At 36.5% G+C, this 12,092-nt stretch overlaps 1 long non-coding RNA gene across 1 annotated transcript; it reads right to left on the bottom strand.

Annotated features, from left to right (window-relative positions):
• Positions 1-3,352: 3,352 nt before the first annotated feature.
• Positions 3,353-4,374, bottom strand: LOC141377579 (uncharacterized). Its single transcript, XR_015478080.1, has 2 exons — positions 4,143-4,374; positions 3,353-3,779 (listed from the first exon to the last, which is right to left on the bottom strand). It is a non-coding gene; the product is annotated as an uncharacterized LOC141377579 (long non-coding RNA).
• Between the last annotated feature and the right edge of the window lie 7,718 nt (positions 4,375-12,092).

Below are 12,092 nucleotides of genomic sequence, written 5' to 3'. Positions count from 1 at the left end.
TAATATTCAGCGATAATTTATTCAAAATACAGCCAATGTTATATATATTTTAATATTATATTTCATCTTGGCTTAAGTGTCCAGAAACCCCACGGTGGAAAAAAAGCAGTGTGCTTAATTAGTCATTCATTCATTTTCCTCCGGTTCAGTCTTTATTTCAGAGGTCACCACAGCGAAATGAACCGCCTAATTATCTCAAATCTTTTCTTATAGTGTAATTCAGAACTTAATCGTTTTAAAATGCCAGTGCTTCCAGAAAGTATGCAGAATTTAACAAAATAAATTAAAATAATTTAATAAAGTGTAGGAACGTGATTTAAAGTTTACCCAGAAATTAAAACAACAAATGAAAATTTTTATATGTAATAATTTTAGCCAACGATGATAAACAAATAATAATAAACAAATGCAAGTTGGATTTAAAAAAGTAATTTAATTTTACTTTTTTAAAAAAGTGAACCATATTTCACTCAGCGATGGGTTAAAAAGTGTCATTTGAATTTAATTAATCATTTCAATTGATCAACCCCATGTTGGGTGACGATAACCCAGCATTTTGAGTGCAGAATTGATCTTAATAAGCCACAAGAACATGCACCTTAAAAATAACACGAACAGATGCACATCTCAAATCAAGTATTAGGAATTACGACCGAAGAGAATCGCTCTAATATGGAGTCAATTAATGGTGAGTAACTTGATGCTATTATTTAATTTGACGGTAATACGGGATAGTGTATGTAAAATGTATAGGCGGCAGATTGTGAAATTTTATGCAATCATACACATAGGCTAACAAAGTAATAACATGATATAATATAAAAAATAATAATAATATATATATATATATATATATATATATATATATATATATATATATATATATATATATATATATATATATATATATATTTTATTGTTATTATAAAAATTGACCATATTTCAGTAAGCGCTGGGTTGAAATGTGCCATTTAAATTTAATTGATCATTTCAGTTGATCAACCCAATATTGGGTTATACTAATCTATTTATTGGGAATTACAACCACAGACAATCGTTCTCACACGGAGCCAATTAATGGTGAGTAATTTGATGGAATTATAACGTCATAACGAGTAACGGGACAATGTATGTAAAACGTCTTTAAGTATACAAAATAAGCGGCATATTGTGAAATTTTATACAATCATAGCCGACAAATTGGCTTACAATAACAAACAAACCCCACAGCTGGGTTACATTTTTTAAATTTAAATATGGTATTTAACAAATGAACCATAATTTACTAAGCGCTGGGTTAAAAGATGCCATGTAAATTTAATTATTCATTCCAATTGATCAACCCAATATTGGGTTAAACGAAATCGTTTATTGTGAATTACGAGCACCGACAATCGTTCTCATATGGTGCCAATAATAAGTAACTTGATGGAATTGTAACTTGTGGTAAGTAGGCCTAAATTATGGGACAATTTATGTAAAACGTATTTAAGTGAACAAAATAAGCGGCAGACTGTGAACATTTATGCAACCATAGCCTAAATTATGACCACAGACAATCGTTCTCGCATGATGCCAATTAATTAGTAACTTGTTGGAATTAACTTGGTGGTAAGTAGGCTTGAATTATGGGACAATGTTTGTAAAATGCCTTTAAGTAAACAAATTAAGCGGCAGATTGTGATATTAATACAAATTGGCTAACAATAACAAACAAACCCAACAGCTGGGTTACATTTTTTTTAATGTAAATATAGCCTAATGTAAAAAAAATAACCACAATTCACTAAGCGTTGGGTTAAAATGTGCCGTTTAAATTTAATCGTTTCTAATTAATGTTTCTATCTTTAAGAAAACTAAATAAGCGCCATTTTGTGAAATGTATGCAATCATATGCTACAAATTGGCCAACAATAACAAACAAATCCAACCGCTGGGTTAAATTTTTTATTTATTTAAATTTAATATTTCAAAAGAATGAACCATATTTCACTCGGGGCTGGGTTAAAAAAGTATCATTTAAATTTAATTGATTATTTCAATTGAAAGTGATACCTAAATGATACCCAAATATTGGGTTATGACAACCCAGCATTTCGTAGAGTGCAGAACTGATAAACCACAAGAACATTCCCTCTAAAATAGTAACACAAACAGATGCGCATCTGAAATCACGTATTATCACAACAGGCGATCGCTATGATATGGGGACAATTAATGGTGAGTAACTTGCTGATGTTATTCAATATGATGGTGAGTGAACTTTGGGACAATGTATGTAAAATTAATATACTAAAAACAAGCAGCAGATTGTAAGATTTTGTGCAATCATACAAATAGATAACAATAACAAACCCAACAGTTGGGTCAGCCTTTTTAATTTAAATTTAATATGAAGAATGAACCATGTTTCACTCAGGGCTGGCTTAAAAAGTATAATTTAAATTGTATTGATCATTTCAATTGAATTATAACTAATATTGGGTTTCGACAACCTAGCAATTTTGTAGAGTGCAGAATTGATCATAACCCAGGTGGCAAAGAATTCTGGCCCATGGGCACAGCAGGGATTCATTTGGCACTGGCATACAGCATTTGGGCCAAACATGGCCCGGATTTGGCAGAGGTGGCACCGTCTTAAAGGCGGCACACAAGACATGGGCCACATGTCAAATGCAGTGTTTGGCCCAGATGTTTAAAATTGATATGTGGGCCACACAAGTGTGGTCTATCTTGACCCATATTTGAAATACATTAAAATTATTTTTGTGTAAAGAAATATAGGCAGTTAAATAAGAGAATAATCTGAAGGGAAACGAATGAATGAATGAAATATTTCAATACACAAGGTAATATTAATCCAGGAATCAATCAAGACAATTGTTGGAATTAATATTAAACTATTGTTTCCTGTTCCATATATATATATATATATATATATATATATATATATATATATATATATATATATATATATATATATATATATACATATATACATATATACATACACTAAATTATTATTTTATACATTTTATTATTATTAACCATTGCTAACATTACCCTTATAGATGCACATTGCTTCATGTTTTTATCAATTTCATTGGCTTCCAGACATGGGCCACGCAGGTACAGATATGGTTTATTAACTTGGCTGAGACTTATGGTCCATGTTTGGCGCTTGTCTGGAAGCCAGACTTGGTCCAGTCATGTCCCGTAATTCACTGCGGCATGTGGGCCAAGCAAAAGCTGATTGTGTGGACCAGAGGTGGGCCAGAGACGGTTTGCTATGTTGGAATACACCACAAGAAAATGCAACCCCCCCCCCAAAAAAAAGTAACACGAACAGATGCGCATTTCAAATCATGTATTAGGAATTACGACCACAGACAATCGCGATCATATGGAGCCAATTACAGAAACCAAAATACGTCCTGTTATATCAAACTCAGGCGACCTCAGCAGAAAGCGGCTGGGGGTCCTGCAGAAATGTTAAAATTAAATCTGCTCAATTGAGAGGTTTGGCAGAGAGCTCTAATATCGTGCTCTTTTAGAGTGTCTCCAGGAATGCAGACTGCACAAAATATTGGCTCGGGTTACAGGTAAGACGGAAGGTAAAATCTGCTAGAAATGCAGTAACATGCCAGTGGCGATGGTCAAACGCTGAAACGGACACTTGATAGTCCCATAATGATGCTAGCGAGGTATGGCAAGCGTCCATGTTTCCCTTTGTCCTCCTTTTCTCGCTCTCTCGAGCCCTCCAAAATCAAGACACACAGCTACACACACACACACACACACACACACACACACACACACACACACCTCCCAGCAGCTCCTTTATTTTGACCTGGATAGTTCGAGTTCTTGTTTACATGCTACCACTAAGTTTGGTTTCCTTTTCGTGACCGAGTGTGGAAGACAACATGTCAAAATATTGTTGGACGGGATGTTTTTCGCTTGTATTAAAGATGGAAAACGTTAAATGAATGGACTTAAGTTCTGTTCAGCCTATTTATGTCACTTTAAACGTTTGCTAGATATCAAAATGTACATCGTTTACTTTGCCAGCTCACAAAGTTATTCTAGAAGTATATGGAAACAAATGTGTTTGTTTTGATAATCATCGGTGAAAATCTCACCTTTTGCTTCCGCGTTTGGAGTCCGCATCCTTCTGTTGATGTCAACCTGAGTGTTTCCATAGCAAATACCCTCTCACCGTTAATGGGCTCTATCAAAGAGCATAGAATGACCCATAGATATATACAGATCTATGTATATTTCTATGAGGATGACCAAGAGGCGACACTCAATAGAGCGTTCCATTGCAACCGCAGCGCCCCGCAACAGCCCCGGATTCCGCCATTTTGAAGTGAAAGCGATCGGCTGTCCATTGGATCTTATGGCTGTCGTGATGGCAAGCAGCTGCTTTGTTTTTCATTTATTTATTTTTAAAGGGCATTAAAGCAGAGATAAAAACCTGAGAGACGACAATAAAACACTATCACAATCATCAGCACTTTTAATAGTTTATTGTGTTGTTTTATTGGAATTTTCATTCAAACATGGCCGCCGCGCCATCTAGTGGCTGTTTACCAAATTGCACTAGAGTGTCGCCTCTTGGTGATTCTCTTTGGCTCTATCCGCTTGTTAAGTGTGACGTCACGCGAAGCGCCTTCCGGGTCCAAGCGCTCTATGCAACTGAATGGGGAAACTCATGAAATGGTAATCATAAACGTTTACAAAGCGATTTAATGCTTTCGAAAATCACGATCGCAGTATATATGTCCATGCCTAATATCCGATGGCAAGAAAGTGATTAATTTTTTTATAAATTGTTAAATTTTTGGTATTTGTTATGCAGCTAGCCCAGATTGTTGTGTACACTATGATTTTATATAAAATTAACTTTAATGTGTGATAGGAATAAAACGTGATCATAAACGAATGATTTCTCCACTCAAATGAATGGCGACTTGGTCCCGGAAACAGTATTACATACGTCACAAACACGTCACCACTTAACAAGTTTTTAGCCAGCGATAAACTTCTGTTAAAAGCTTAATGTGACTATTTTCAATTTCATACGGTTCCTTTTGCAGCATAGATGTTGTAATGTAAATAACAATTCAATCAGTTAAACAGACTTAAGCATTTATTTAGTTATTCAAGCGTAAAACGAGAAAGACAGCGTAAACGCTGGTGCCATCCATTCAGCTAGCGCAGAAACTCCATTGAAAACACTGGGGTATAATAAACTGTCATATAATATATATGCAAAACAGTAGTACATTTTAATGTTTGTATCACATAGCTAGCTACGATTATGGCTTAGAAAATAATTAAACATAATATTCATGCACATTTTGTCATTACAATCTGCGTAAACCAGATGTTTCCGAGACTTTGATAGTTCAATTCAACGCAATCTCACGGCAATTCGTAACTTTTTCATTTAGTGGCTAATTCGTATGAATTCGTACAATCTAATTCGTACAATTTAGTACGATTTGTTCATCCTGCAATGATGGTTGGGGTTAGGGGTGGGGTTAGGTGCCACGCCTCCTTTTTAAAATCGACTAAACTCATACGAATTCGTTCGAATTAGCCACTAAACTGCCAAAACGTAAAATACTTACGTTTTCTCGTGAGGTCAGGCTGGTTCAATCAGGAAAATTGGTATGGATTTAAAAAAAAAATTAAACCATTTTTATGTTTTAAAACATCCAAAACTGTATTTTAATCGCATGGCCAACAAGTTTTCTGTTTTTAGCTGAAAGTGATGTTATGCAAACGCCCCGCTAGTCTCATAAATGCAGCTAGTGTGGTGTAACGCCCACACCAACAGAAAACCCAAGCTGGATTCTGGAAATTGCATAAATCCATGAGGTGTTGCCTTCATGTCGGAGAGTTTCTGAAGGTGAGTTTCATCATATGGAGAAAAAAAAGAAGCCTGAGTTCAAGATCAAAGTCAAAGCCAGAACGCAGCTCGACCCCCTTCTTCAGCAGCGCAGGGGAAAACCACAGACTTCAAAGCCCAGACAGAGAAAGTCATTTCTCCTTATCTTAATTGATGCACAATTTTAATAATGACCTTACACTTTTGGGACCATGTCAGGATGGGAGGGCTCTGGAGCTCTGCGAGTCAAACGAAGTGGATGTGAAATGAGCTGTGCTGAGTTTTACAGGTTTAACCCTTTAACTCCAATAGCATCTGGCTGCAGGTTTACACATGCAATCTCAGACACATGCAAACTAGTGATGTCAGTGCGAGGGGTGGGGTTAAGTGTATGCGTTAAAAGCATTGCATGCAGTCTTAGCTTGCATGTGCACGATTCTGTAGCCAGAAGCTTCTCCTGAACTGTCACTAAAGTAGCTGTGTTTCCATCCACAGATGCAAATTAAATGTATGCGCTAAACTGGAATATTGCCAGAAAGATTTGCGAATTAGGCAGGGTTTCCATCCAGTGAGTCAAAGAGAACCAAATCGCCACTTCCTGACGAACGGTGCCAAATAAATACTGTGTAAAAAAGCTGTGTGAGTCTGTTCCTTATTTAATGAATTACCTGTGCTTCAAAAGACAATGCAGACACACAATTATGATGCTCTTGACAGCTCTGGAGGTAATAAATTATAGAATATTAATAATCATTTCAAATGAAATGATTAAGGCATTTCAGAATGACTAAAACAACATTTCAGATGTTTTGCAATGTGGTCGGCTGCTGGTTTGTCCATTATTGCATACCATCACACACTTTTTTTAATGCACGTTCTGGAATTTATTCGGTAGCGGTGTGTCTATAGTGGTTTATGCAAGTTTTTATTTATTAAATAAGATGTTTATCCTACTGAGTTATGTGCATACGTATTTTTAAGTGCACATTTTCAAAATATATTCATATCTTGGCATTTCCATCAAGCATTTTTATATGATAATCCAAATGTGCATAACAATAGGTGGATGGAAACACAGCTACAGTCCTGCTTTTCCCTTTTAATTGCAGACTGTGATTAAAAAAAACATGCATTACAAAATCATGGTCGGTTTTTGGAAATTGAGATTTATAAGTCACATTAAATTTGATTGAATAAGCTTTCCTTTGATGGGTATTGTTTGTTTGGATGATATTTGGCTGAAATTAAACTGTTTGAACATCTATAATCTGAGGGTTGTGGAAAAATCGAAACATTGAGCAAATCGCCTTTAACTCCACCCTGACCCTCTTAAATGTACATCCCTTTTTTCGTTATTAAATCCTAATCTAATCATGACAAACTATATAGATTTGGAAATGTCCAAGACTTCTGAATAAATACTTTACCACTGTTTTATTATGCATGAGAAGTAGTAGTAGTAGTCATTCACTGACATCCTACAACCTGTGGAAGCATTTACGGTTACATTTGTAAACCATAATACTTCAATAGTATCTGGATGCAGTCTTTATGATGCAACCTGAGATTGCATCACTCAGCGATGCAATGTCGGACACAATGCACTCAAATGGAGCTAGTGACGTCACTGTGACGGGTAGGGTTAGGAGTGGGGTTAGGTGAGCCCATTAAAAAGCATTGGATGCAGCCCTGATTGCACTGCACCAGGTCTGCAGCCAGACCCCTCTCTAATACTTTGGTCTAAACATAAAGCAATCATGTCAAACTATATATAATTTAAAAGCTTTGCATATCTAATTTCCAAATATAAGGGCTGATTCTTGATATATATGACGGAGCTATGGTTATTTATTAATTTGCGACAAGCATACTCATCAGAGTAGTAAAGCATTACTTTGCTACAGCAATCAATGTGTACATTTTTTGTAAGATGTTTTTAGAGGCTAAATTCAAATCAAACTTCACATACTACTTTAGAGTGTTATGTTTACTTCATAAACATTGTCAAAAGTGTGACAAAATACAGTTTATTTTCCTTAAAACACTGGGGGCGCACTTGTATGGTCATCAATGGAAACTGAATGTGGTCATGTATGGTACTGCGCCCAAACAAAATCTTACTGCAAGCTCATTTTTTGAGATGTAAACTTTAAATTCAGAAGGTAATTTGTTTATACATTTAGCTTTGACTTTTTGTCAGTTTTAGGCTAAAACATGCTTTATAAAATACACATTTTATGTATTATACTAACATATATATTTGTTGTTTTGTTATTTTTAAATCCATAAAGGCACATCACTTTTATTTTATTTAACTTCGTGATCTTTTTTCCCTTAAGCTACAATCTGACATCTGACATCTTAAAATGAGACCAAGCTTAAATCTGTGCACAAAAGCATTGAAGATTGGGAATCGTCCAAGCTGATCGTGTCGCATTCAAAAAGTGAAGGGGTTAAAAAGCCAACAACCTCAAAGCGCAAGCAACATCATGAATAATGCTAAAAATACTGCGCACTAGCTCATCCATACTAGACACTCGCATACATCACGGCCTGTTCGGACAAGCAAAAGTTCACGGTCTTCCTTGAACGTGCATGTTTTAAACTCCATTTGTTTTTCTCTGCTATTTTGGTTATCGCTTTCACAATCGAAGGTCGACTATGGTACAATTATGTCTCCTCCAGTCTGTCATGGAGCACAATTGCTACACTTTAAGCACTCTGACCTTTGACCCGCAGCGTTTCAAGTGACTGGAGTGGTCTTCGACACTGTGCTGCCAAAGCGTTTCCAACGCCAAGAAAAATAAACAGCACATCTTGCCTTGAGAAGTGCAGTACAGAGGAGCTGTCTGATTATCTGCTGGCGTTGTAAGAGCTCCGTCAGCGCTGACACAAACGCATAATAGGCCTTTTAAAAAGATATATAAAAAAAAAATATTTTTTTTATTTATTTTTAATAATATATATATTTTAAAATAATAAATATATAATTTAAATATGTTAAAATATATATTAAAATAAATTTCCAAAGATAATTAAATTATATTAGAAAAAATATATATATATTTTAATTATTTTATATATATATATATATATATATATATATACATAATTAAAGAATATATTTTATCCTCAAACACAAAAGTTTTTGTGTTATGTCTCGTCTAAATATCTGCAAAGTCTGAAACCAGGAAGCATTTTCTAGACAAGCAAAACAAATTATTTAGTATAATTATATATAAAATAATGTAAATATAAATATAAATAATGAGTCAAAATTAAGTGAGTTTTTCGTTTAAATAAGCAAAATAAACTTCCTTTGGGTAAACTAAATAATCTTGTTTTTGGTTTGGATGTTTATTGTACATTTTCACTGAAATGTCAAAATATTTGACTATTTGACTTAAAATATCACTTTTTATGTCCCCCAAAAATATGAATATACAATATAAATACAGTTCAAATTAGAATTATTAGCTCCCTTTTTTTTTTATATATATTTCCCAAATGATGTTTAACTGAGCGAGGAAATTTTCACAGTATGTTAGGGTTAGGGAGATGGCGATATAATTGAGTTAGTTATAACCGGGATTATTGGAGATGGTGGCGGGTTGGATAGTGAAGGGGTAATGCGGACGAAAGTGAAGAGCAGGGGGACTTGTTGCGGACAAAAGTGAAGAGGCTTGGGGAGTTGCAGAAGAAAGTGAAAGTGAACAGCGGATAGCGGAGGAGGGCAACAACAATACTAAATTTAATAATTAATATTTCATATTAAAAGACACAGTTTTTTCTTCAAAATACTTTATGCATGAAGAAAATGCTGTTTGGTTAAATATTATGAATAAATCTAACTGTCACAATCACCTGAAATCTAATCCTTACAGATTGCCGGTAAACACACAGATCGTTTAGAACTACAAATCCGCCACTATATGAACTACAAGTACCAGTCATGCACTGCACACACACACCGGTTACTAATCCTGTCTGATTGCAAACACTCACAGCTGAAGCTGCTTACAAGGACTTTAAAGACAGCACACACACACACACACACACACACACACACACACACACACACACACATTGTTAGTGAGTCTTGTTATGCGTTAATGTGAACATTGCAAAGCATCTCCCTTGTCTAGTCTTGCCATGTACTGATCTTTGCTTTGTTGTTTTGTTTGTGTTTCATTGCTTCCTGCCTGTACTGAGTATTACCCTCTGTTTTGACCATGGTTCTGGATTTCCTGTATATGTTTGCCCCTGTGTTGACCATTCCTTATTTTTATATCTGCAAATCATATTTATCAAATATCTTATTCTCTGGATGTGTTTAATGTTGCTTTCCAGGTCAATAAAATCCCTGCGGTAAAACTGCTTTAAAGCAGACGCCAAAATAAGTGTCTCACCTTTGACCCATATTACAGTAAACGTGTCACACCTTTGAATTTAGTGTGTGTTTGTGTCTATGTGTGTGTGTGACATTACTTAACTCCACAGTGAACACACTATACTGAATGGTCTGACAGTGAACGGCATAGGAAATGTCTTCATCTCTGTTTTGTCCGAATGTACAGAAGTTTCCTCAGCTCATGTCATAAAGTCTGCCGTTATCCAATCCGGAGGCTTCGCTGTGAACATGTGAGCGCCGACCGGGGGGTCAGAGGTCACCAACTCAAGAAGACCAGCTTCACAAAACAAGACCAGGGGGGAAACACAGAGAGGAAAGAAGGAAAGAGTGGAAGATCTGAGCGCTTCATCCCACACCCAGAACATCACTGGAGCCTTCCTTTCCTGGTCCTTCACATCACTGAAATGTGCAGCGATCATCGGGAGTTCGAGCTCATAAAGGATAATAAAGACATTGAGCTAAAATAACCCCTTTTTATAGTATGTAAAGTGCGTCTCTGTTGTGTTTAGAGTGTGTATGTTTCATTTTGACCTATAAATATTACACAGATAATGTTCTCTGACTTTCTGAAACTGACCCTTTCATGCTGTGATCCTAATTGTGGCGGTTCGGTGACTGTTGCTTTAAATGCAAACGAGATTGTGCTCTTTGCAAAAATACATGGATGTTTTTAAAAGGATGGTTCACCCCAAAATAGAAATTCTGTTATCATTTACTCACCGTTTACTTGTTCAAAACCTGTCTGAGTTAAATACAAAGGAAGATATATATATATATAGTCACCGGCCACTTTATTAGGTACACCTCACTAGTACCAGGTCGGACCCTTTTTGCCTTTAGATCTGCCTTAATCTTTCTTGGTGTAGATTCAACAAGCTACTGGAAATATTCCTCAGAGATTTTGCTCCATATTGTCATGATAGCATCACACAGTTGCTGAGATTTGTCGGCTGCACATCCATGATGCCAATCTCCCGTTCCACCACATCCCAAAGCTGCTCTATTGGATTGAGCTCTGGTGACTGTGGAGGCCATTTGAGTACAGTGAACTCATCGTCATGTTCAAGAAACCAGTCTGAGATGATTGAGCTTTATGACATGCTGCGTTATCCTGCTGGAAGTAGCCATCAGAAGATGGAGACACTGTGCTCATAAAGGGATGGACATGGTCAGCAGCAATACTCAGGTAGGCTGTGGCGTTGATGCTCAATTGGTACTAATGGACCCAAAGAAAATCTCCCCCACACCATTACACCACCACCACCAGCCTGAACCGCTGATACAAGGCAGGATGATCCATGCTTTCATGTTGTTGAGGCCAAACTGTGAGCCGAGCATCCGAATGTGTCAGCAGAAATGGAGACTCATCAGAGCAGCAACGTTTCTCCAATCTTCTATTGTCCAGTTTTGGTGAGTCTGTGTGAATTGTAGCCTCAGTTTCCTGTTCTTAGCTGACAGGAGCGGCACCCGGTGTGCTCTTCTGCTGCTGTAGCCCATCCGCCTCAAGGTTGGACGTGTTGTGTGTTCAGAGATGCTCTTCTGCAGAGCTCGGTTGTAACGAGTGCTTATTTGAGTTACTGTTGCCTTTCTATCAGCTGGAACCAGTCTGGCCATTCTCCTCTGACCTCTGACCTCATCAACAAGGCTGCTGCTTGTGCGTGAAAATCCCAGTAGATCAGCAGTTTCTGAAATACTCAGAGCAGCCTGTCTGGCAGCAACAACCATGCCACGTTCAAAGTCTCTTAAATCCCCTTTCTTCCCCATTCTGATGCTCACTCTGAA

This window comes from Danio rerio, chromosome 2, assembly GCF_052040795.2.
Source record: "Danio rerio strain M-AB ecotype USA chromosome 2, GRCz13ab, whole genome shotgun sequence".
Classification (NCBI taxonomy): Eukaryota; Metazoa; Chordata; class Actinopteri; order Cypriniformes; family Danionidae; genus Danio; species Danio rerio.
Note: the sequence above shows the minus strand (reverse complement) of the source record. Positions and strands in the feature narration are given on the sequence as shown.